This window comes from Grampus griseus (genome assembly GCF_964374135.1).
Source record: "Grampus griseus genome assembly, chromosome: 14".
Taxonomy (NCBI): Eukaryota; Metazoa; Chordata; class Mammalia; order Artiodactyla; family Delphinidae; genus Grampus; species Grampus griseus.
In genome coordinates this window covers 59,638,085-59,665,585 of record NC_139008.1, presented here as the reverse complement: position 1 = coordinate 59,665,585, position 27,501 = coordinate 59,638,085, and the positions used below count along the sequence as shown (strand labels likewise).

Genomic DNA, 27,501 nt, shown 5'->3' with positions numbered 1-27,501 from the left:
CAAAATATATATAATGCTCAGCTTTTAATTGTACGTTTGCTGAGTTTTGACAAACTCACTTATACACTTACAGTGATTTTATTTTATTTTATTTTTGACCATGCCATGTGGCATGTGGGATCTTACTTCCCTGACCAGGGATCGAACCCACAACCCCTGCATTGGAAGCCTGGAGTCTTAACCATTAGACTGCCAGGGAAGTCCCTAAATAGTGATATATTAAAAACAACTAGTTTGCTGCACAAAAAAATTAAAAAAAAAACAACTAAGATTTATTTTTCAAATCCTTGGTTGCTCAACTGTAATTAGTGTAAAATGCCTTCTCTACCCTGAGCGATTTGCACAGCAGGCCTGGGCCTACAGTCACAGGTAGGGTCATCGTGGCCAATGGAAGGAACTAGGATTGAGCCTTGGACCAGGATTTTGGGCCTCGGGGCAGAGAATTTGGAAACATTTCTTCTGGTTTAGGATATCCATGGATATCCCTGGAGTGAGAGTTGGGGCAAAGGCTCCTATAAGCCATCTTCTCAGGGTGAGGGGTCTGCAGTTTCTTCTAGGTACAAAACTCCGGCAAATGACCCTTGGGAATGGAACAGTGAATGGCCTGGGAAGTCACTTGGCTCTCATTTACTTCAACTTCGTATCATACTGCCTTGCTTTATTTTCATTAGAGCATTTAGGAAATTTTTTTGTTCACTTGTTTATTGTCTGTCTCCCCATCTAGACTGTAAGTTCCTGAGAGCAGAGACCTTTTCTGTCTTATTCCCTGCTGTGTCCAGCTCATGGTCGGCAGCACTTAATAAGTATTTGTTGAACAAATGACTCATTGGTCCATTTACTAGATGGGGAAAGGAGGCCCTGAAAGGGGAAGTGACTTGCCTAAAGAAACAGGAGTCCTTTACTCACACCCTCCAGTTCTCCTTCTAGTCTAATCCTTCTCTCATGAAACCTGTGACTTCTGGGGCACCTGTGGGGTGGCTGACAAGTGCCTACCGCTAGGTGTGTGCTCCTTTGGGCTGGGACTAAAGCAGGGTCTGGAGCAGAAGACTGCCTCCCCACCCTCTTTCAGTTCCTTTCCTCTCCTCTCCTCTCCTCTTGGAAGATAGCCCTTTGCCTTGTGGTGATGGTGGAGCTGTGGACACCCTGGGCATCAGGTAGGATGGGGAGTTTGGGCAGGTCTCCACAGGTGGGCAGCTGAGGATGGGACTCTGTCCTCTCCCACTGCAAATAGGGTCTGTGTGGTCGCCAAACTGCAATTTCCTTCTCAGGGTCCCCAGGATGGAATATGCAAGGCCCTGTCTCTCCTTGGTGTGAGGTCCTGTCACCCCTGCACACACACCACAAATGCTCTGACCCCAATGCAGCTGTCTCATGGAGAGAAGGAACTGCATTTCCTGAGGATGGGTTACTTACCAAACTGCACATGCCTGTAATTCTCGGTACAGCCTTGGGAGGTTCCAGGAAGAGTAGCAGAGGGAGACTCGGGTCAAGCAGCCAGTGGTAAGGCTTGAACCCCAGGGCTCTCTGACTACCACACCCAACCACAGCATTTTCCCAAGTGTAGTCAGATCTGGTGGGGATCCTTCAGATGACCTCAAGGATGAATGCTTTTTATTTTAATATATATTTATATTAATGTAGGTTAGGAAATATAAGTAGCATGGGAAACCCTTTTATGGTAGTATAAGTAAAACTATAAATAAAAAAATAAACCAAAAGAAACATACTAAGAAATAGTAGTGTAGGTCAGATGTAGGTAGGGCAAGCCTGGTGGAGATTAGTTCTAGCCTACTGCTATCCTAGCTACCCAGGTATCTCCAGCACTCACAGTCATTATTTTTCAGGGTTTCCAAACCCTTGAGTTCAGGCTTTTTCACCTTGGCAGTTCAGTGTGTGGATAGAGGGAGTTTTTCTACTTTCTGGGTAACTAAGTGGTTGGTATATATAAGGACCTGCCCTCATTCGCCGCCCTTGGGGCTCTAACAGGAGACTGGGTGTGTGGCCTCTGGGTCTTTGGGCTGGAGTGTCTGTCGGGCAGAGGCGTCTAGGATTAGGTCATTTCACAACACTTTTGGGCCAGCCCTGCTGAGAGGGAGTGGGAGACACAATTCCTACTCAGGGAGGAACTTCCCTGCTGGGGAGGGGATGCCCCGAAGGACGCCCGCCGCACCCGGTATTCCCAGTCCGTGGCTCTGGTCAGCACACGCTTATTCCACAAATCGGGGCAGCGGGGTGCATAGAGTTCCAAATTGACGCCCCAACTGCAGGCGGTAGTGGGGAGTGGAGGTGGTCACTGCTCCTTCGCCTAAATGTCCCCGCCATGCAAATGGATTGCAACCAGCCACAGACCCTTCCCATGGGGCGCGTTGAACGTGGGACTGTCTTCCGGGCCACGGACGGGAGAGGGAGGCTCGCCACCGCCAACTCCAGGCAGCTCAGGCTGCGGGTCAGGAATGAAGGGTCTCCCAGCAAGCTCCGCTTGCACACTGCTGGACAATCTTTCTCCAGCCTACAGACTCCCCGCCACTCCCCCTGTGCGGGTCCCGGTGCGTCCGTGGGACCCTGCGTGGGGACTACAACCTGAGGAGTGTCTCACCCGGCACCCACCACGACTGTGTAATCGGCCTTCAGCGATTCCTGAAGTCCTGCAGCCTGGGACCCCGCTGTTGCCGGGCATACCAAACGATGGCTTTGAGGTGGCCACGTGCGGCGGGGTGAGCTGGGGAGGAGTTCCGCACCTCCCACCCGGTCCCCGGTCCCTGGCCTCAGGGGGAGACGCATCTCTCGGTCCTTTCGGCGCTTTGAACCTCCCCTTCCCCGCCAGGCCTATCGCAAACACCCCCACCGCAGAGCACCGTGTGTCGTGTTTCTACCCGGCTCGGTGCAAGCCAGGCCCGGATATGCGCATCTGGAAAGCTGGGGAGATTTCGCTGGGGCTCGAGTGGGGTTGGCTAGGTTGACTTGATGGAAGACCACAGCCACGGTGCTAGGCCTCTTCTAGCGGTTTTGCAGGTTCCTCTCCCTCCCCACTGAGAGCCTCCGTCCTTTAAATACCTTGCACCAATTAGAAAAAGGGAGGGGGGAGTTCGAGGGAACCCGTTTGGAGACAGGAGTGGAAAGACGATTTTTGAGTTCCAGGCCGCCCTGATCGCTAGACATTGGTGTAACTTGTGTTTGGCCTCAGTTTCCGCATCTGTAAACTGGGAAGAAGGCCCACATCCAGGGAGGTGGGACAGTAGAGAGGCGGACGGTGTTGGTGCACGGTCGGCCGGTGCTCCCAGGGTCCATGTGCGCTGCCTTGGGGTGCACATCTCCCAGGCCATCAGTGAGACGGTGACAGTGAGACCCGGCCTTACGCCCCAGGCTGGCAGGCGAGAGAGCGCTCGGAGGCGCGCAAGGGCGGGACCCAGGAGGGCCAGGAGACGCCCGTTCTGTCTGGGCCAACCAGCGCCCGTCTCTGAACCACCAATGAGGAGGCTCTTTACAGCCAAGGCCGGGTCGGGAGCGAGGCTGCGGCGAGTGCGGCGCTGACAGAGACGCGCGCGCGCGTTCCAGCTCGGACCCGAGGCTGCCGCCGCCATCACCGCCGCCCGCCCGGTAGCTCCTCAGCCGCTGCCCCTCAGCCGCTTCCCCTCGCCATGGAGGCGAGGCCGCCGCCGCCGCCGCGGGGCTCCGAGCCGTGGGCCGGGCGGCGGCCCTGAGGGCGTGTGGCGGGCCGAGACGCCGCCGCGGCACAGAGGCGGAGCCGCCGTCCTCGTCCCCAGCGGTCCCGCCCAACGCCGGACTCGGTGAGTGTTCGCGGCTGCCGCCGCCCAGGCGGGCTCCGGAGGCGGGGGGGCGGCTCCCGGGAGCGGGTGGGAGGGGTCCCCGGCCCGATCCCAAATCCCTCTTTTCCGGGCCGGATCCATCCGGCTTTCCAGGGATCCCACATCCTTGCGCTGTCTGTGTGTGTGTGTGTGGTGGGGGGTGTCCCCGGAAACGCTGTCCGTCTGTGTGGGTGGGGTGGGGTGGGGGGTGTCCCCGGAAACGCGCCGGCCCGGGCGCCGACCCCTCTCTACTGCCCAGGAACTTTGCGTGTGTCCTCCTGGGGTCGGGCGGGGGCGCTGCCATAGTTCATTCTGAAAGAAGAAATTTGGACAGCGAGAACAGAATTTGCTCAGGTCCATTTAATGGGAAGAAAGAGGAAAACTCCTGGCACGAGAAAATTTGCTCTTACAGTGACCAACTTTTCTTCCCCGGGCCCCTCTCTTTACCGTCCACTCCCTACAGTTGAGGCCGCTTAGGAAGGGAAGCAGGGGCTCAGAGCTGCCCAGAATTTAAAATGAGCCAATTGGGAATGCAGGTCTCCTCCTTTTTTTTTTTTTTTTACTTTTGGTGAATAACACAAAGAATACCGTTTTTTGAAAAATTAGTTCCTAATTGTATTTCCTGAAGATAAAAATAATAATGGCAGAGCTGAGCCTAATGTTGAGGGTTTGTTTGTTTTTTTTTTGAGGTCAGTGAATGATGTTTGTAAGACAGGAAAATAGGAATGTTTAAGACCTCTCTAGGAGGGTGAATGCCTTCAGAAGCCTTTGCCCAGGGTAGGGATCCCTGCTCTAGAACCAGTCACATCTCCTGAAAGATCTCTTCTCTTGCCACCTGCTTGCCATTAAGGCAGCTCTAGAACCAGAAGATGGTGGGCAAGGAGAGGACTGGTGGTGGAAGATGGGTGAACATCTTCCTGCCTGGCCACTCCTTTACAAAACACAGATCTGATGCTGTCACTTGTTTACTTAAAACTCCCTCGCTTTCCTTTTCCCATAGGGTGAATGAAGCCCAAAATGCCTTAACAGGTCCTACAGGGCACTTGACAGTCTTGCTTCAACTTACTCTTTTACTTTTAGCTGAATCCTTCAATTCTCCTTCCTTTCATCCCCCTCTCTGGCCAATCAGAATTGCTTGACTGCCTCTTTTTTTGCTTGTGTGATCCTCTTTCCTCCCCACCTTTACCTGCCAACCTCCACCTCTTCCTTTAAAGCCCTTCTCATTTGAGAAGCTTGATGAGGGCAGGAGCTGTGCCTTGTTCAACTGTTCATCTTCCATATTGAGAGATTTCTTCCTCCCGGTTGTCTTACAGGTCCTGTCCCATCTCTTCCACTTATGTTTACTTCCAGGTACCCACTTCCTGAGAAAATCTTTTTTTTTTTTTTAATTCAGTGGAATCTTTTTTTTTTTTGGCTGCGTTGGGTCTTCGTTGCTGTGCGTGGGCTTTCTCTAGTTGCAGCAGGTGGGGCTACTCTTTGTTGTGGTGCACGGGCTTCTCATTGCCGTGCCTTCTTGTTGTGGAGCATGGGCCCTAGAGTGCATGGGTTTCAGTAGTTGCGGCGTACGGGCTCAGCAGTTGTGGCTCGCGGGCTCTAGAGCGCAAGCTCAGTAGTTGTGGCGCACGGGCTTAGTTGCTCCGTGGCATGTGGGATGTTCCCGGACCAGGGATCGAAACTGTGTCCCCTGTATTGGCAGGCGGATTCTTAACCACTGCACCACCAGGGAAGTCCCCTGAGAGAATCTTTCCTGAGTGTTTCCTGCTTGGTGTGCACACCTATGACTTTTAGTATCTTGATTCCCCATCTCTTCATGTCCATCCCATCCAGCCCCCATAAGTAATCAACAGGCAGAAGCTGGCCGGTCTCATATGCCACTGGCCTTCAGTCTGCTTGACTGTCTCTGAAAGGCTAAAAGCCCCACCATCTCTTTTTCACCTCTGCCTGCCTGAAGTGGCCTGACTATGTGCGTACTGTAAGGCAGGGTACAATCTAGGAGGCTGTTCACTGGGTACCTTTTAGACACTAATTTACCACCTAGGTGAAATTCAGAAACCAGAAAAGCCAGTCCTCTGACTGAAATACGTTCACATGTATTCTGTTTGCCAGGTGAAGTACTTGGCATACAGAATAAAAGTGAGGAAGTCACATCTTTACCTTTGAGGGGCTCACAGCTTAATGCAGGACAAGTGGATACAAATACTTATATCACAGGTACTATGAGAGTGTAATAATACCTTTTATTTGCCTTGTGTCAGGCTAGGTAATAAATGCTTTCCACGAATTATCTTATATAATTCTTTCTACCATCATGTGGTGGCTGATTCTTACTAGACAAGGGTGGAAACTGAGCCCATACAGTGTGCAGATGAGGGAATACTCAGGATTTGAATCTTGGCAGTCTAGTTCCAGAGTATCTGCCTGGCTGTATAGACAGCATTCCCTCCCTGGGTGGTCTGAGAAAACTTGACTGGAAGGGAGCCTTTGGGTCATGAAGGATAGATAGGAGTTTATGTATGGTGGACAGGATACAGGAAAGAAGGAGCAGCACAGGCAGGCTTGGAGGTGGAAGGAACCCATTGTCCTTGGGGAGCAGGGAGAGGTTAAACGTAGTTGGATAGGGTAGAGGGAAGAAGGGTGGGAGATGAGATTAGTTTGGCTTGAAGGGCTGTAAGTGCTGTGTTAGAGTTTGGGCAGTGGAGACTTTAAAGGGGGATTTTAAAGGAGGTCAGGGGGACTTCCCTGGTGGTGCAGTGGTTAAGAATCCGCCTGCCAATGCAGGGGATACGGGCTCGAGCCCTGGTCCGGGAAGATCCCACGTGCCGCGGAGCACCTAAGCCCGTGCACCAAAACTGCTGAGCCTGTGCTCTACAGCCTACGAGCCACAACTACTGAGCCTGTGTGCTGCAACTACTGAAGTTGGCGCACCTAGAGCCCGTGCTCCACAGCAAGAGAAGCCACTGCAATGAGAAGCCCACATACCACAACGAAGAGTAGCCCCCACTCGCCGCAACTAGAGAAATCCCGCACACAGCAACAAAGATCCAAGGCAGCCAAAAATAAAAATAAACAAAATAAAATAAATTAAAAAACTAAAAGATAAAGGAGGTCAGGGACTTGGGCACACCAGGCTTTTGAAAGGTCATTCAGGGGCAGTATGGGGCCAGATGTTAATACCCTTCCAATTTAGGAGGCAATGGTGAGGCTTCACAGAGGCAGAATCATAGCCTCTTAGACCCAGAGTGAGGCCTAAAGAGAATACTGCTGAGTTTTGGGCACAGGTCATACTTATGAGAAAAAATTCCAGCAGTATGAAAGCGTATGTATAGAGAAATGCCTCCCTTCTACCCTGACCTCCCCAGAGATGGTTGAAGTTTCCAGTTTCTGTGGCTTTACATAGACACTATTCCTGTATAAACATGTATCTGCCTATCCGTACTCCTACCCCATGGTACATACCAGTCACATCTTGCTCTTCTTTTTTTTCACTGCTGCTCGGCTTGGCTTGTAGGATCTTAGTTCCCTGACCAGGAATCAAACCTGGGCCCTCTGCAGTGAAAGCACGGAGTCCTTGCCACTGGACTGCCAGGGAATTCCCATATCTTGCTCTTTTTTACTTAACGTAGGAAAATCATTACTTAACTTAGGAAATCATTATATGTTAGTACATATAGAGCTATTTATTCTTTTTATTTTATTGATATTCTTTTACTTATTTCATTGTTTGGCTGCACTATTATTTGTAACTAGTTTTTGGATCAAACAACATTTAAGTTGTTTCCAGGTTTTTCTATTACAACATTATAATGAATATCCTTCTACATACTTTGTTAAGAGCTCATGTGTAAAATTACCTGAATTGTATATTTTTTATTTATTTATTTTTGGCTGTGTTGGGTCTTTGTTTCTGTGCGAGGGCTTTCTCTAGTTGTGGCAAGCGGGGGCCACTCTTCATCGCGGTGCGCGGGCCTCTCACTATCGCAGCCTCTCTTGTTGCGGAGCACAGGCTCCAGACGCGCAGGCTCAGTAGTTGTGGCTCACGGGCCTAGTTGCTCCGTGGCATGTGGGATCCTCCCAGACCAGGGCTCGAACCCGTGTCCCCTGCATTAGCAGGCAGATTCTCAACCACTGCGCCACCTGGGAAGCCCCTGAATTGTATATTTTTAGAAGTGGAATTACTGGGTCAAAGGATACGTGTGCATTTTAAATTTGTAGACATGTAGCCAAATTACCACCCCTTGGAGGGGGTTGTACTAACTTATCCTCTTTGCAAAAATGTGAATGGACCTCAAACAGATCTTCATCAGAGTATTTATCAGGGTAGCCTGGGATGCTTTTTCAGATAGACTGCTTTTTCAGGTGCTTTTCCCTCACCTAACCTCCTCCCCTCATGTGATTCTAGCCTATTTCTTTCTATCTGCAGAAGGAGACATTGAGTCTCAGAAGGATAAAGTGACTTGTGCAAAACACTGGGTGGTGGTGATTTTTTTAAGCAGCTCTGATATTTGTATTTGCCCAGCATCTTTCATTGGAGGTTCTCAGAGTCAGTTTGTAAACATTGTTGCATTGTTTTTCTCCACCTTCATGTGGGAAAAATGAGGTGCAGGTGAAGCTTAAGTTATAAGCAGGAATCTGGCCAAATATACAATCTTGTCTTTTTACTTCTAATGTAATAACTAATATGTTCCCAAATGACAAATTTGAAGAAATTTTTTTAGTGAGTCTGAGTACAACAAAAATAGCAATAATATAACACTAACAATACAATTGAGCAACAAACCCTCAAATAACCCAGTGTTAAAATTTGTTTTAGTATATTCTCTGTGGAAAAGAGAATCCATTAAATGTGAAATTGTATTTACTTTAAATTCATATCCATTTGTGTCAGTGTATAGGCATAGTTTTTTTTTTATAGTTAAAACCTTTTATATGTACATGGCGAGTAAAGTAAATACAGCATATGATTTTTGTTTTCTTGAATAACATCAAATATTTTATATTTACTCATTTTGTTTATTATTTTAAATCACAGAATAGTATTCTATGCATTGATAGCTGTAGTTTGTGCGATCGTTTTTTATTTTCCTTTTCTCTCTCCTTTTTACTATTATAAATGGTACTTCTGAGCACCCTTGTTCAAATACTTCTTTTGGATTATTTTCTTGCACTCTTACCCCTAAAATGGGTTCACTGCATCAGAATATGGTTTCAGTGCCGAATTGCTCTCTAGAAAGGTTGAACTAGTTTACAACATCATCAGCAATTTTTGTGGCCCTATTTCCTGACAATACAGCCAATGCTGTTACAAATAAAACTTAGTATTTGGGCTTCCCTGGTGGCGCAGTTGTTAAGAGTCTGCCTGCCAATGCAGGGGACACGGGTTCGAGCCCTGGTCCGGGAAGATCCCACATGCTGTGGAGCAACTAAGCCCGTGCACCATAACTACTGAGAGCCGTGTGCCACAACTACTGAAGCCTGCGCGCCTAGAGCCCATGCTCCGCAACAAGAGAAGCCACCGAAGTGAGAAGCCTGTGCACCGTAATGAAGAGTAGCCTCCGCTTGCTGCAACTAGAGAAAGCCCACACGCAGCAACGAAGACCCAACGCAGCCGAAAGTAAAATAAATTAAAAAAAACCTAATATTCGATTTTGTTAATTTAAAAGAAATGTAATAGTACTTTGAGTTAGGTTTAATTTACATTTCTTTAGAAAAACTTTAGAAAAAATCTAAATGAGCTACTAAATGAGTTTTAGTAGCTCATTTAGATTTTGAATGAAGTACGGTGCTGTGTTATATCATATCCAAGTGTTAAGTATGTAGCTAAAGTCAACTTTTTTATGAAGAAAGACATGGTTGATAGGCCAGAAATATTTTGGAAATTTAGGATAAGATCATACTGGTATGAAATAGAAAACTGGGTGCTGTTCAGTAGAAAATACCAGACATTGTGCTGGTAGTTAGGGATACTCCAGATAACTGGATACTCCAGTAACTTGGTTGTGATGTCTGTCCTTAAGGGCTAATGCAGAAGGCAGACATTAATCACCTGATGGTAATTATAGATGTGATCAAAGGGGAAGAATAAGATGTCTTGGGAGCACCAGAGAGGTTCAACAATGCTTGCAGTTTAAACAACACAGAGACCCTGAGCTAGGAAGGAATTGGTACCTTACGTATATATATATATATGTATATGTATGTTTTAATTCCCTAGGTGATTCTAATATGCAGCCAGGGTTGAGAACCACTGGACTAGAGAGAAGCAGGGGCCAGAGTTGAGGGCCCTATACACCACGTAAGGATTTTGGACTTTATCGTGAAGGCAGGGCTAAGCCATTGAAGGATTTAAAAGAGGAGTGAACTGATCTGATTTGCAGTTGTGAAAAGTTCACTGTGGCTGCAATCCAAAGCAGTAGTTTTCCAAGTGAGGTGGATAAGATGCTGGGATGCTGAACTTTTTATTGTTTTTATCTAAACAATGATAAAACGTTACATTTAGGGACTGTCACTGGCATCTTCTTGGGTCTGTAGGTCAAACAGTGTTTGGGTGTCCAGAAGTAAGAGGGGAGTCCTGCAGTAAGCAAGCAGAGCTGTATATATACATTTTGTATATATATTTTAAAAATTTTTTAAATTTATTTGTTTATTTGTCTGACCTGGGTCTTAGTTGTGGCACAAGAGATCTTTGTTGTGGCATGTGGGATCTTTAGTTGCGGCATGTGAACTCTTAGTTGCAGAATGTGGGATCTACCAGGGATCGAACCAGACCCCCTGCATTGGGAGCGCAGAGTCTTAGCCACTGGACCAGCAGGGAAATCCCTGTATATATACATTTACTTTCAGTGTATTGCAACATATTGATAACAGTCTATATTATTCAGCTTTCATTAAACTAACCTTCACAAAATGAACAAGTGGCTTAAAAAGATCCCTGCAAAGAAACCAGTGATTGAAGAAAATATTAATAACGCAAGCACAAGGAAACAAACAAAATGGCAGAGCTGACCCTTGTCTAGCTCCTATTATGAAGTTCTGGTGAGCAGTTTTTTTTTTTTTTTTTAGTATTTATTTATTTATTTGGCTGCACCTAGTCTTATTTGCAGCATGCATGTGGGATCTAGTTCTGTGACCAGGGATCAGACCTGGGCTCCCTGCATTGGGAGCTTGGAGTCTTAACCACTGGACCACCAGGGAAGTCCCGCTCAGTGAGCTATTAAGTCAGATTAAATAAGTCAGCTCGTATTACATTGGAAGGTATCAAGAACTCTGTTTGAAACATAGACTTACATCCTCTGTCATTATAGGAATCTTGTTTTAAGATTATATAGAACCTGAGATATTAAATAGTAAAATATGAGGCTATCACTAACAACAAGACATTTGAAAACTAAGCATCTGGAGCATAAAGAGAAGCTCTGCATGTTTTTTTTCCCCCAATGATGTTTAAAGCCATAGCCTGGGGAGTTCCCTGGCAGTCCAGTGGTTAGGACTCAGCACTTTCACTGCCGTGGCCCAGGTTCAATCCCTAGTGGGGGAACTAAGATCCCCCCAAGCCATGGGGTGCAGCCAAAAAGAAAAGAAAAAAAGACATAGGCTATTCAGTCAGATGCTGTACATAATTTTACTAGCCTAATGATTAAAGTATCTATTTCAAGGTTTTCTGTTCTTATAAATGAACAAAAGGCACATACCATTGGCAGATTCTCCTGTCCGCACTGCCTGCACCCACAAAAAGGTTGATATAGTGTATGGAAAATAATATATCAAGAAACTAAGACTAAATTTTGTTTGCAGATACTCTTGTAAGATGTAGTAAATGTTGCTGAAGATTTGAACAAGCAATATTAGAATAAATTTTTCAGTGTTGGAGGTTTGTTACATAGTTTTAAAAGTATAGAAGCTTCTAGCATGCCTTAGTATTTGCTAGATTCTCTTTATTAAAAGAAATCCAAGAAAAATCACTTCTTTTGTGAGCTACTGGAGAAAGTTATACTGGAGAAAACATTCTTAATAGTAAATGACTGCCTTCATAACAATGTTGTATGGAATAATTGTCTAAATGTAAACAGAACATACACTTGAATGAAAAATGAAATGCGTTCATTGCCTCTTCATGAACTATTGAGGCAGGTTATCTTGTTGGTTATCTTGTGGTGGAGTTGTTGATGTTATACATTTTACTTCTACCAAAAAAAAAAAAGCCTACTTTTTCTGTGATAAATGGCTATCTAGCTAATATTATTTGAGAAGTTAATATCCTTAATCTGTCTCTTCAAGTAAAGATGTTATTTTAACAGTGAATGAGAAAGTAACGTCTTTTTTCTTACAAGTATGCTATGGGATAACATTTTCCTTGTAATTTAAAAAAGAAGCTTTATCATGATATAATTTACATACTATAAAATTCAGCCTTTTAAAGTGTACAATCAGTGATTTTTAGTGTATTTGTGGAGTTGTGCAACCATCACCATTATCTAATTTCAGAACATTTTCATCACACCAAGGAGAAACCCTGCACCCATTACCTTCACTCCCCATTCCACCCTCCCTCCAGCCTCTGGCAGCCCCTACTCTTTCTATTTGCCTGTTCTGGACATTTTATATAAATGGAATCATATAAAATGTGGCCTTTGTTGACTGACTTCTTTTAATTAGCATAATGTTTTGGGGAGTTCATTCATGTTGTAGCATGAATTCATTCATTCCTTTTTATAGCTGAATAAATAATCCATTGTTTAGATATATTGTTTATCTGTTCATCAGTTAGTGAATTTTTGAGTTGTTTCCACTTTTTGGCTATTACGATTAATGCTGCTGTGAGCATTCATGCACAAGTACATGTGCGGGCATACGTTTTCATTTCTCTTGGATATAGAGCGGAATTGCTGGGTTAAATGGGTCTGTTTAACTTTAGAGGAATTGCCAAACTGTTTTGTAAAGCACCTGTGCCATTTTACATTCCCAGCAGCAATGCACAAGGGTTCCAGTTTCTTCACATCCTCACCAATATTTATGCTGTCTTTTTTTTTAAAATTTATTTTATATATTTATTTTTGGCTACATTGGGTCTTCTTTGCTGTGTGCGGGCTTTCTCTAGTTGCGGCGACCGGGGGCTACTCTTCCTTGCGGCGCGCGGGCTTCTCACTGCGGTGGCTTCTCTTGTTGTGGAGCACGGGCTCTAGGCACGCGGGCTTCAGTAGTTGCGGCATGTGGGCTCAGTAGTTGTGGCTCGCGGGCTCTAGAGCGCAGACTCAGTAGTTGTGGCTCACAGGCTTAGTTGCTCCGCGGCATGTGGGATCTTCCCGGACCAGGGCTTGAACCTGTGTCCCCTGCATTGGCAGGAGGATTCTTAACCCCTGTGCCACCAGGGAAGTCCCCTGTTATGCTGTCTTTTTGACTGTAGCTATCTTAGTGGTATGAAGTGATAGTTCATTGTAGTTTTGATTTGCATTTCCCCAGTGACTCATGGGCTCATTGTGATTTTGTTGCATCTATAAAAACTCATATTTTTACACATGAAAAACTTGGAAGCATAAATTTCTTACCTGATAAACATCTCCAAATGTATTTCTAAAAAAATTTCCAGATGATCTAATGAAATAAAAGACCTAGACATTGATCATCAGTTGCAATTAAAACCAGTAGGGAACTTTATAATAGAAGAATCAGAATGACAATCTTCTAATCAGTCATAACATCTCTAAAATGGGTACAACCAAACTTTATGTTCCTCTCATGTGGTACAATAGGAAAAATATAACACCATTCATGAAATAGTCTTTCCCTACCAAAATCAAATCAAACCTGACTCTAATTAAGCATCTAGATCTAACAATCAGCTTATAGAATGTAATTAGAAAATTCAGAATGTGAGAAATCCAGTAGGACAAATGAACCCAGTTACTTCAAATAAATGGCAGGGAAAAAAGTGGAGAAACTATTACAGGTTAGAAAAGACTTGAGACATATTAACTAAATGTAATGTGTAGACCTTGATTAGATCCTATGTCATACAATTTAACTGTAAAAAGGTATTTATGAGACAATTGGGAGTAATTTGAATACCACTTAATATATTAAATGATTTTTAAACTATTGTTTTAAGTTTTTAAAGATATGATAATAGTATAGTTATATTAAAAGAAAAAACTCTTTTCCCTTGGAGATATGTACTGAAGTATTTATGGATGAGATGATAGGATGTCTGGAATTTGCTCTAAGATAATTCATTGTGTCTGAGGGTTGTAGGTTATTTACCATTACTGATAATCATTGAAGCTGGATAATAGGTATATAAGGGTTTATTATAGAGTTACTCTTGCTCTTAGTTTTAGTGGGTTTCACATCCATTTGTTAGAAATTTAAAAAGTAAAATCTTCTGACTAGTTTTCAAGAGTAATTTCAATAGTCGTTTCCTTTTCAAGGGAAGATAGACATTTGCTAGCCAAATTTGAAGGGAAATGTTTGTATAATTGGATGGGGTTGGAAAAAGAAATACCACTCTTTAGTAAGCACAACTGTAGTGCTTCTTCCTTTTGGACCCATATTTCTTTTGGACTATGATAACCATTAAAACCAAGTATTGATTTGAAACCAGGCTTTCAGATTGCTTTGTCACAAAGTATTAAAATGAGATTTTTCAAGCATAATAAATATTTGATCATATGGATCACACTAAATATTTTTAAAACAAGGTTGATATTAACATCTTAGTGATAGCAGTAATGGTTTTTATATTTTCCCATATAAAAACCATTATTACAATCATTATTACATTTGGAAATGAATGACTGTTTTTTGTAGTATTTATATATATTAGTATCTTTATCATATTTATTGGTGAACACATGTTGGGGATGTGCGTGTTGATTGATTGACTGGTGTGCAGTCAAAAAATTTGATTGTCATTACTGTGGAGAATGAACTGGACAGAGCATAGAGACTAGTTTCATGATTGTTAGAGCATATTTGGCCAGGGTTGATGGTGTTCTGGACTGGCTAGGCATAGGGGAATGGAGATTTGTGGATAAGCATGATTTAAGCAGTAGAAGCATTAGTAGGGTTCCACATTTTTGGCTTTTTGAAAGTGAACTGAGCTTTTGTGTGTGGAGAGAAGTTAAAACCCGGCTGCTATAAATTGTTCAAGAGTTCTCAAATATTGATTGACAAATAACCATCAATTAGTTTTCAAACACTGGTTGACAGGTGGCTTAATGCAGTATTATAAACGCATTAGTAATACCCCATTAATAAAGAGAATGTCTTCCATTTGGTGTATCAGCAGTACATCAGTATATAGAATAGTTCCAGGACTTCCAGTGTTCCTCTAAAAGGAAAGGTGGGGAAGTGTGGGGGAGAGCTTTCACAGGAATGCTTCTGTTCTGGTGCCCCTTTCCATGCCTCAATTGATTTGAATGCTTTACCCACCTTTCAAGGAATGCGGCCAGTTCCTGAATCAGTGCTTCTGCTGCTGTCTGTGAGACCACTGCTCTCCAGCGCACCTTGCTTCCCACCTGGACCTGCTTGCTTTGTTAACAGGGGCTGAATATACAGTGACTTCCAACTGGTGTTTCTGTTTCTCCATTCTGGGGAGTTAGCCTTGCCCAGGATCTTGCTACTAGTTGGTGGAAGTGATAGAAGATCCTTTTTCCTCCTATAGTTCATACCCAGTTAGCAATAGTGCTGTTGGTAGCAGTTGTGAAGCTCTGAGGCAGTGATTCTCAATAGTGGCTGACTGTGGTGGGAAGGAGAAGGTAAATTTGAGAAAGCATCTTTTTAGAAAATGGAAAAAATAATGGCTTTATGTTTTTTAATCAATGTGTATATTTTTATTTTATTTTTTATTTTTTAAATTTTTTTTTTTTGTGGTACGTGGGCCTCTCACTGTTGTGGCCTCTCCCGTTGTGGAGCACAGGCTCTGGACGCGCAGGTGCAGCGGCCATGGCTCACGGGCCTAGCCGCTCTTCGGCATGTGGGATCTTCCCGGACCAGGGCATGAACCCGTGTCCCCTGCATCGGCAGGCGGTCTCTCAACCACTGCGCCACCAGGGAAGCCCCAGTGTGTATATTTTTAAATTTGCTTCATTTAAAATCATGTATGCATTTGAATGATACATGTACATGTTAAAATATTCAGATGTTAGTACTAAAAATATACGTAAAAGGTAATTCTCTCTCCCTCATCTTCCAAGTTCCCCTTCTCAGAGGCATCCCTAGGCACTATGAACAGTACTTGTGCAACCTTCCAGAAAGCGTCATGCCCGTATACTGTGAGAGTTACTTAAGTTTGACATTTCAACTAACATTTCCTGCTTATTCACTTGCACTTAGCTTTCAGAAGTTCTACTTTGAAGAATGCTGTTGTAGAGCAAGTAGTGGTTAACAGAGCAGTTCAGTTATGTGTGTTTTGTAATGTCTGAGTGGGGCTTTTGTTCATGAAAAGGACTAAAAATTACTTGGGTTTCAAATTAATGTTCAATTTATTTAAGTGGCAAATTTAAAAACCTAGTTTTTCTTTAGTCTTGTTATTGTACTTGTAAGCATTGTAATTTATACATAGAAATAAGAACAGTAACTTTCACTTGCTCTTTAATTAATGTTAATTCAAGCTTAACTGATTAAATTCCTTCATACCCCTTTGTTAGTGAATTAAATTTTCTTAGATATTTAAAATACATTTATACTGTCAGTCTGTCAAACACTGCCAGTTCTTGAATCAGATTAGTTCCTCCCCCCTCCGCCCCCTGGCCACGTTGCATGGCATGTGGAAATCGTAGTTCCCCGACCAGGGATTCAACCCATACTGCCTGCACTGGAAGCATGGAGTCTTAACCGCTGGACTGCCAGGAAAGTCCCCAGATTGGATTTTGTATTTCTTTCGTATTTTCCTTGTCAGGCTTTATAGTTATTTTAATTTGGGGAGTTGGAAGTGACTAGAGTTCATATCCCATACCTGCCATGCTTTGTGAACATGGACAAAGTATTAATACTTAACCCTTCTGAGACTGTTTCCTCACCTAATAAATGGGTTCAACAGTAGTACTCTTTTACTGCATGTTTGTTTTAAGGATTAGATCGTTCACCCCAAGTGCTTAGCAGAGTTCTTAGCATGTAGTAAACTTTCAGTAAATGTTAGGAAATATTATAATGACCTTGATTTTGTTTTTCCTCTGTAGTAGTTGGTCAGGATACAGTGTAGCTGCATAATTGATCACAGAGTAACTTTTATCTTCCTGGGGTTTCAATGGGGGAAAATGTGGCAAGGATGGGAGAGGGAAGAGAGAGGGAGAAGAATTGAGTAAATGGGATAAACCGTACAACATTTGCTTCCTGAACCATCTTCCCCGGAGTTCTGTGACACACTTTCTTGGTTTTTCTCTACCTTTCTGGCCACTCCTCAGTTCCCTTAGGCCTCTCTTCGGTGACCACTCTTTGACTTACCAAAGAGTACATCCTTAGCCCTCTTGTGTTTCATCCTACGCATTGTTCCTGGAAGCATATGCCTATGCCCAGGGTTTCGGCTGCCAGCTCCTTGCTAAGTAGGAGAAAATTCGTCCTCGCGCTGGATGATAGCCAGCAACCTACTGGTAATCTTCACTGGACTGTTTCCCAGGCACCTGTAACAGGCTCAGAACTGACCTCATCTTCCCTTTAAATGTGTTACTTTTGTATTCTCTGTCTTGATGAATGACAAAACCCTGTAACCCAAACCAGAAATTTGGATGACACTGTTCTTCTGGTTGGTGTTGCATTCCCATCTGTTTTACCTTTAATATTTCTCAAATTTGCCTGCTTTCCCCCACCTCTTCTGTCTCTTAGTTCTGGTTTCTTCTCATTTAGATGACTGCTGCAGATTCCCTAGTTGTCTACCCATTATTATTTCCTTATTCTACGTCATGTATCACACTGCTGCCAAGAGTGATCTTTTTGACTTCCCTATCTAATCATAGCACTCCCCAGTTTAAAATCCTCTGGGTAAAATCCAGACTCCTTATCAGAGCAAGTTTTTGTGACCAACCCCTCTTAACCCTTACCTTTTCCCCGTATCCTTGACTGTGCTGTGCTCTTTCAGACCCTCTGTCTTTTGGACTGCCCATCTCCCTCTTTTTTACCTTGCATTATAATTTCTTAGGTAGGGATCAGTTCCTCCAATGAGCATTACCTTACTGACTGTCTCAATTCTGATCTAGGTATAGATCCTTGTGCTATTTCTATCAAGTCACTTAATCATATTATGTGATAATCCAGACACTTATATAATAATCCATACACTGACACATGCAGATTAATGGTTTTAGAAGGATCTTGGTGGTCCAGGATGTATAGTAATATGTAATTTTGCTGAGGCATGGATTCATATTACTTGCACTTTGAGTTTGGTGGCAGCAGGTGAGTTCCCTTAGTTCTTCAGTGAGCCTAACCTCACTCAGCATCTAAAGCTGTCTTTTTATTATTTCCTTCTTTTTCCTGTTCGTTTCCTAGTTTTGTAAGTTTTCTGATTCCAAAACTGGAAAATACCTTTAAACAAGAAACTGTAAGCCCATGTAATGGCTTGAAAACTCAGAAGGTTTTTAAGATGTCTTTTTCTTCTACTCTCTTCTTTCCATCTCCCTTATCTTTGGCATTAAGTTTGTCGGGGGATGCAAACTCAAATATGTCTTTGGAAGCTGGGCAGCTTATATGAATGAGAGAAGTAGATCTCTTGGGTCATATGTCATACTGGAGTTTCCATGGCCTATCTAAAGAGTTCATATTCAATATTTTTATAACACAGTGTGCTACCAGTTTGCAACCTTCACTGTAATTGCCAAAGACTGTACCTATATGATTTAGTTTATCTTTCTCTTTGAAACTGAATTCATTAAATAAACAAAAACTTAAGTAACCGCACTACTACATAGTCTTCTAGACCCTGCTGAAGTATCACCCACTTATGGAAGTCTCCTGAATTCTCCTAGGAATTGTTTTTTCCTCCTTTTAGGGTTGGTATAACAAATACAGTATTGATCACAATGTTTTTTGGTTTTTTAAAAAAATATTTATTTACTTATTTGGTTGTACGGGGTCTTAGTTGCAGCACTTGGGCTCCTTAGTTTTGGCACGTGGGCTCCTTAGTTGTGGCATGTGAACTCTTAGTTGCAGCATGCGTGTGGGATCTAGTTCCCTAACCAGAGATCGAACCCGGGCGCCTTGCATTGGGAGTGCAGAGTGTTATCCACTGAGCCACCAGGGAAGTTCCGATCACAATGTATTTTAATTACTCATTTTCATGTCTTAATTTCCTGTTAGTTTATTGAGGACAATTATGTATTGAGCATGTCTATTAATTCCATTAGGTGTTCAATACATTGATGTTCAACATTGAGCCAAGTGCTAGGCATATAGTAAACAGACATGTTTGCTGATGAACAGGTATCGATACCAAAATCTGGGGGCTCTGTAATATAACATTTCTTTTTCTTTTGATGATTCGAAGGGCTGTGTAGCTACCCTAAATTTCAACTTTGTTTCTTGGAAATTACCAAGAATGTTAGGGATGATCGATTATTGGGTTGGCCGAAAAGTTCATTCGATTTTTAAGTAAAAATAGAAGACACATTTTTTCATTTTCACCACGAACTTTATTGAACAGTAAAGTTGTTTACTTTTTATTCACTGTTTTGTTCCACTACCTTCTGCCATTTTTCAAGCAACGTCATAATTCCATCTTCCCAAAACATTTTATCTTTTTGAGCAAAGAACTGTTCCAGGTGCCTTTTACAGTCTTCCAGGGAACTGAAATTTTTTCCATTAAGAGAATTTTATAGATACCAAAATAAATGGAAATCTGAAGGTGCAATGTCTGGTGAATAAAGCGGTTGAATCAAAACTTCCCAGCCAAGCTGTAACAGTTTTTGCCTGGTCATCAAAGAAACATGCGGTCTTGCATTATCTTGATAGAAGATTATGCGTTTTCTGTTAACTAATTCCCGACACTTTTCATCAAGTGCTGCTTTCAGCTGGTCTAATTGGGAGCAGTACTTGTTGGAATTAATCGTTTGGTTTTCTGGAAGGAGCTCATAATAGACGACTCCCTTCCAATCTCACCGTATACACAACATCACCTTCTTTGGATGAAGACTGGCCTTTGGTGTGGTTGGTGGTGGTTCATTTCGCTTGCCCCACGATGTCTTCCGTTCCACTTTATTGTACAATATCTACGTTTCATCGCCCGTCACAATTTGTTTTAAAAACGGAACATTTTCATTACATTTCAGTAGAGAATCACCTGTGGAAATTGGGTCAAGAAGGTTTTTTTCCTTAACTTGTGTGGAACCCAAATATCAAAGCGATTCACATAACCAAGCTGGTGCAAATGGTTTTCAGCACTTGATTTGGATATTTTGAGTATGTCGGCTATCTCTCGCATGGTATAACATTAATTGTTCTCAATTAATGTCTCGATTTGATCGCTATCAACTTCAACTGATCTACCTGACCGTGGAGCATCGTCCAGGGAGAAATCTCTAGCATGAAACTTCACAAACCACTTTTGATATGTTTGATCAGTCACAGCACCCTCTCCATATACTGAACAAACCTTTTTTTGCGTTTCAGTTACGTTTTTCCCTTTCTTGAAATAAGAAAGCATAATATGCCGAAAATGTTGCTTTTTTTCTTCCATCTTCAATACTAAAATGGCTACAGAGAAATCACCAATTTTGATAAGTTTTGTTTTTAAATGCATGCTGATATGATAGCTGTCACAATACAGTCTGACAAAATTGTTTCAATTGAAGTTAAAGACAACTAAGCCCTACCAGAGCCATCTGAGGGAAAAAAATCGAATGAAGTTTTTGGCCAACCCAATATGTTGCTGTGTTTGGTGCAGACAGATCTGTGAATCGATGGTGACTAAACAGACTTAATTGCAAATAATCAGTCGTTCATCCCCTGAGAAAAACTCTGTTACAAGGGGAACTTCTTGCTTCTAATTTCACACGGTTAAGACAAATTAATCACCTGATGACTGTGGAAAATGTAAAGAAATTTGAGTACACCTTGGATAAAGAAAGGGTTTGGAGTAAGCAGACCTGAGTTCTATTTCTGGTAGTACTAATTAGCCTTGAGACTTTAGGCAAGTCTTTCCCGTTCACAGTTTCTTCCTCTGTAAAGTGATAAGGGACTTGATGGTTTAACATCCTTCTATCCCTAAAATTATTTAATTCTAATGCACTGTAATTTTGGGACTTCCCTGGTGGTCCAGTGGGTAAGACTCCGTGCTCCCAATGCAGGGGGCCTGGGTTTGATCCCTGGTCGGGGAACTAGATCCCACACGCATGCTGCAACTAAGAGTTTGCATGCTGCGACGAAGATCCCGAGTGCCACAACGAAGATCCTGCATGCCGCAACTAAGACCCAGCACAGCCAAAATCAATAAAAACAAAACAAAACAAAAAACAACTAAAAAATACCAAACAAAAAACCACTGTAATTTCTAAAATATTAGGACCAGTGAAGGAAATACTCATGGCCTAGCTCATTCTAAGGAGAATTTGAAGTAATTTACTGATACAAATATAATACCATTGTGTGTGTGTTTCTAGAGAGAGTGCATTTAGGAGTTCTCCAGAAAGACACCAAAGAAGCTGGTCAGTAATAATGATCACTGGGGAGTGGGGAACTGGATGCCTGGTGGGAAGGATACCTTCTATTCAGCGTATTTTCTTTTGTAATGTTTGATTTTTATAGTGTGTGCTTGATTATGGTAGCGCAGTCCATTAGATTCTATGCAGTTATTTAAAGAAGACTGTATACTGAGCTCTCAAGTTATATTAGCCGAAGGTTCCAAGAGATTCACTTGACTTACAAGATAGAAACCATCATCAGTAGTGAGAAACAGCCTTTCCTGGCACTGTGGTTTGAGGCATTTTCCTCTTAAATGGGATATTGTGTGATATGGTGAATGTTTTCAATAGAACCTCTACAGTCATACTGTAATGCAGTATCTCAAATGGGGGTCCTTGGATATATTTTGAAGAGAAATTTCTCTGAGTAGACTCTAATAGTTTTTAAAATTTCAGTAACCTGAACTATAAGCATATGAATGACTGCCCACCTTGTAACTGAGTATTGCCACACAATTTCAGTGCCCATGTTTGTGTGTGTGTTTAGGATCCTTGGTTATCTATGTCTTTATTTGTAAGTAAGTAGTTTGTGGGACCAGTCAGTGGAAGTCCAAGTAGTGCTGGGTACGCTGGGCAACTTGTTTGCAGTTGTTTGAATGGGAAAGTGATGGGAGAATTAGTATTATATGACGTATGTGTTTAGGCATGCCAAGCTTAAAAAAAAAAGAAAACTGTTGTAGTAGGTGATGCAATAGCCATGTTGTGACTAGTGATTTAATTTCAGCATTAAATCGATTGTTATCTATTAATATTGTTAATTTGAATCTTACTGGTTTTATATTTTTATATAAGTTTGTTTTGGTTTTATAGCTGTATAATAGCACAGTGTTACGTTTATTCATTAATAAAAATTTTTTAATTAGCATTGAAGGTGTGTTAAAAATTTTGTTTCCTTTAAAAGGTAATTTGTATCTCTCAAATTTGAGAAATCCTGCAGTAGTGATTACAGCTTTGCTTATTCTAAGCTGAGTCCACAGTTGCCCAAATAAGAGGCAGTTTTCTACTCATCATTTCTCATAATTGAATTTTGTTGAATTAGGAAAATACTTTGAAATCATGAGTACAATTGCTGATTAGTGACACATCCAACTTACTTTGAAAATAAAGAAGGCTGAAGACAGCAGTGGTGCCTTGAATAGGTGGTGACTCCATCTCTGTTTACATGGAGCAACTGCAGGCAGGACTGAGATGGTTATCAGGAAAGAGTTCACCTGCTCTAAGGCACAAATGAATGGATAGACCAGGCTCCAACCTTCTCAGTTGAAGAGAACATGACTTGAATGAGTTTAGTCTGAAAAAAATGTCAAAGTTGTAGTACCTGGTTATTCATTTTAGCTATAGAAAGATATCACTAATCTGCCAAATTTCAAAGAGCGTAGTTTTCTGCTGAGTCCTCTAATAAGGACAACTCTTTTGGAAAAGGTTACTCTAGAAAACAGAATTGTACTATTTTAAAAAATTGTTGGATATTAACTTCCTGCTCAAAATGATTTTGATTTTATTATTTAAAAATATATTTATTTATTTATTTGGCTGTGCCGGGTCTTAGTTGCGTCATGTGGGATCTAGTTCCCTGACCAGGGATCGAATCCGGGACCCCTGCATTGGGAACGTGGAGTCTTAGCCACTGGACCACCAGGGAAGTCCCTCATTTTGATTTTAAAGTTGTTGATCTGAAGCCATTTTTTGCTGTTAGTAGCTTAGAAGAATCGCTTTTCTGTTAAGGTAATTGTTCTTGACATCAAAACAATATTTATCAGCACAGAAGAGATAACTACTTTTTCTGTCTTTTACATTTCAAATAATTGTAGTAGAATTTTAAAAGAAGGGTGCAAGGTTTTATATTCTGTGCAGTGTTATCTGATCTGGCAGGAGTCTGTTGAATCCTACCGTGTGATCTTAGGGCTGTAGACACCATTTATCAGATTAAGGAAGTTCCCCTCCATTCCTTGTTGCAAAGAGTTTTTAATGAGCGAATGTTGAATTATATCCCATGCTTTTTCTGCATCTATTGGTATTCATATGCTATTTCTTTAATCTGTCAGTATAATAAATTACATTAATCAATTTCCATGAGAAAATGCTGTTTTATTCTTTTGGGCTCATTTTATATAATTTTTATTGTAAAATATACATAACAGGACTTCCCTGGTGGTGCAGTGGTTAAGAATCTGCCTGCCAATGCAGGGGACACGGGTTTGAGCGATGCTCCAGGAAGATCCCACATGCCGTGGAGCAACTAAGCCTGTGTGCCACAACTACTGCGCCTGCGCTCTAGAGCCCACGCGCCACAACTACTGAGCCCGTGTGCTGCAACTACTGAAGCCCGTGTGCCTAGAGCCTGTGCTCCATAACAAGAGAAGCCACCACAATAAGAAGCCTGTGCACCACAACGAAGAGTAACCCCCACTTACCACAACTAGAGAAAGCCTGTGTGCAGCAACAAAGACCCAATGCAGCCAAAAATGATGAATAAATGGATTTGCCTTTAAAAAATAAATAAATAAATAAATAATTTAAAAAAAATACGTAACAAAATTTACCATTTTTACTATTTTTAAGCATACAGTTCAGTGTGCATTCATATTGATTGTTGTGATATCATCACCGCCATCCATCTCCAGGACTTTTTCACCATCCGCAAGTGGAACTCTTAAACAGGACGTTCCTGTTTCTACCTCCCTCTAGCCCCTGGCAACTACCTTTCATTAATTAGAAAGGTAGCTTTTAAATGAAACACAATTTGGTCATGGTGTGTACCATATTATCTTTTTATCTTATACATTGATGGCATCAGATTACTAATATTTTGGTTGGAATTTCTTCAGTAACAGTTCAGACTATTTCCTAATTTCCATTGTGGTTTTATTCTTTGATCCATGGGTTATTTATAAGTGTGTCTTTTAATTTTCAACTGTGAGGTTTTTTAATATTGGCTTATAGATTTAATTGCATTGTAGTTAAAGAATACGGGCTATATGATTTTAGTCCTTTGGAAATTAGTATTTATTTGCTGTTTGGCCAAGTATATTCTTCACTGAGATTACACATCGTTAATGGTAAATTGTTAACATTTTACCATAATTGCTTTATCTTTGTCACTATATCCATGTAGCTATACAGTTTTTCTGAATCATTTGAGAAGTAAATTGCAGACAGAAGGCTCTGTAACCTCTTAATCAGTATGTATATCCTCAAAACAAGGATACTCTTCTGTTGAACCACAGCACACTCATTAATATCAGGAAATATATATTGATATAATACTGCTAATTCACAGACACCACTCAGATTTCGCTGATCTTCCAGTTATGTTCTTTACAGTAAAAACAAACAAACAAAAAACCCAAAAGATAACAAAAACCCACTCCCCCCTCCAAAAACAAAAGCAGAAAAACCTCTTCCTTTCCCTCATATTTCTAATTCAGAGACCATCCAGGACCATACATTGCATTTAGTTTTCGTGTCTCTTCAGTTAAAGTTAGTTCGGAAGTGTTTTGCACTTCCTAGTAAGTAAACATTATACATTTTGTGAGATGATACTTTGAGGCTATATGAATAGTTCATTTCTCATCAACTTTTTACCTGCTAGTTGTAGCATCTATTGATGATTGTGCCTGAGTCAGTTATTACTACAGTGGTTACCAGATGGTAAAATTTTTAAAATTTCATCATTCCTTCTGCATTCATCATTTGGCATTTCACTTAAGAAAAAGCTTTCTCTCCCCCTTTTTTTCTTTGTATTTATTTATGTATTTATTTATTTATATATTTGCCATGCCACGTGGCATGCAGGATGTTAGTTCCCTGACCAGGGATCGAACCCGTGCGCCCTGCAGTGGAAGTGTGGAGCCTGTTTTTTTTTTTTTTTTTTTTTGTAATAAATTTGTTTATTTATTTTTGACTGCTTTGGGTCTTCACTGCTGCGCATGGGCTTTCTCTAGTTGCAGCGAGCTGGGGCTACTCTTCATTGAGGTGTGGTGGCTTCTCGTTGCGGTGACTTATTGCAGAGCACAGGCTCTAGGCGCATGGGCTTCAGTAGTTGTGCCACACAGGTTCAGTAGTTGTGGCTCGCAGGCTCTAGAGCTCAGCCTCAGTAGTTCTGGCACACAGGCTTAGTTGCTCTGCGGCATGTGGGATCTTCCCGGACCAGGGATTGAACCCATGTCCCCTGCACTGGCAGGCAGATTCTTAACCACTGCGCCACCTGGGAAGTCCCAAAGTGCGGAGTCTTAACCACTGGACCACCAAGTGGTCCCTTTTTTCTTTTTTAAAATCATTTAAACATATTAGCATGAACTCCTGGATTCCTGTGTTATTCATTTATCATTTATTTTGATGCTCGAATTGTCCCAAATTTGGCCATAGGCACTCTTTCAAGCTGGCTCCTGGGCCCTTTTTTCATGTCCCCATCATTCTTTGATCACTTACTTTTCTTAACTTTTTTGCACAGTGAGATTTTCCATGCTCATCTTGTACTTTCACTGCCCCAGTTGTGGAATCAACCATTTCATCAAGGAACTCTGGTTCAGACCTTTTATTAGGGGCTATATTTAGAAAACAAGATCTGAATACCAGATATGTTCTTTTCTTCTGGGGTATCATTGCTCTTAGGCTCTATTAGAGTCCAGAGGTAGGATATTGTTTTAAAATATACCTGGGATTTAATTTATAAGTACGACTAAGTGATGGCATGAAGAAGTCAATGCCATTGAAGGAAGTTTATTACTCATAGTTCCTCAGATGCAGGAGGCACCATGCTATGCAGGGCCACATGGGAGAAGCACTAGGGTCAGGAGGCAGAAGGAATGAGGGGAAAATATGGATGAGGGCCTTTATCATCGTGGTGGTGGGAAGTTGTTAGGTGGAAATTTTCCCTATTGGGCAGGAAGTGAAACACAGATGCTGGGGTTTGTGGTTGGAGGGTTTGTAATAATTTATACATATACATACACATGTATATACAAAACATACACAAACATCGATATATGCCTATAAATATTGAAAGCCATGATTTCACTCTGATATGTTTAGTTCTGTTTCAGTACCACAGGATTTTTTCTAGTGTTTCCCCTTTCTGAATTTGTACCTCCTTTCTCTGACATTTAGAATCTAGCTTTCCGTCTTTTTTTACTCCAGCCCCATTGTGGGTAACAGTCTCGTGAGCATGAGGGCTATCTCATTGACCCCAGCCCCACTGAAAGTGCTGGCTGAGCACCCCCATCTAGTTCCATGAGTCACTTTTATATACAGAAAATTCTTACTTTGCATAGTTCCAATATGCATGAATTTCTAACATGGTTTAACGGAATGGCACTGGTCCCCAAATAACAGTAAATATAACTTGTGATCAGGAATAGCTTCTCCAAAAACTTTAAAATTTACTCTGACCCTGTAATAGCTGATTAATACCTCCCCTAGACAGTATTCAATTGAAGGTAGCCTTTTTTTATTTTTTAAAGGAAAATTACAGTCTCTGCATTGCTCTCAGCTTAACTTTACACAGCTCTGCATTTCCCTCTGTCAGTTCCTCTTGGAATGGTGGGTGGGTAGCAGAAGAGAGGATATGTACAAAAATGTATTTTTAGTTCTTTTGAACAGAGAGGTTGCTACAGCCATTGCTATTGATGACAGGAAGTATATTTATAGCTCCAGGGAAGTAGGGTCCTGGTTTAAGAAAACCTGGGAGGCTGTACTTAATATATTTCATTAAAGCTCATTTGCACTTCATAGAAAGTGAAGTTGAAATGAATGGACCTGTAACTTTTCTTATGAAGTATAGTTATTTTCATAAATATATTCAGTCTGCTCCTGAATTTGGAAAAACCTTCCATTTTGAAATTTCACAATTGGTAGCACCTAAAACAAAGGACACCTCTAGAGTATATGGGATGTGTGTGGACAGTTCAGATGGTGGCATGCAGTTGTACAGTTGAGGGGTTACCAAATACTGGTCCCAGTTAGACGTTATTTATGAAGTTCTACTGGTAGAGCTTCTGTTGTGATTTTCTTTTAAAGTCTGAAACGAAAAT

At 41.9% G+C, this 27,501-nt stretch overlaps 1 protein-coding gene across 1 annotated transcript in view; it reads left to right on the top strand.

Moving 5' to 3' along the window:
* Positions 1-3,744: 3,744 nt before the first annotated feature.
* PTPRA (protein tyrosine phosphatase receptor type A) overlaps positions 3,745-27,501 on the top strand; it is a 184,764-nt gene continuing 161,007 nt past the window's right edge. Inside the window, exon 1 of the mRNA XM_082671561.1 lies at positions 3,745-3,788. The gene's annotated coding sequence lies outside the window, so the exon portion shown is untranslated. The remainder of the gene's footprint in view (positions 3,789-27,501) is intronic.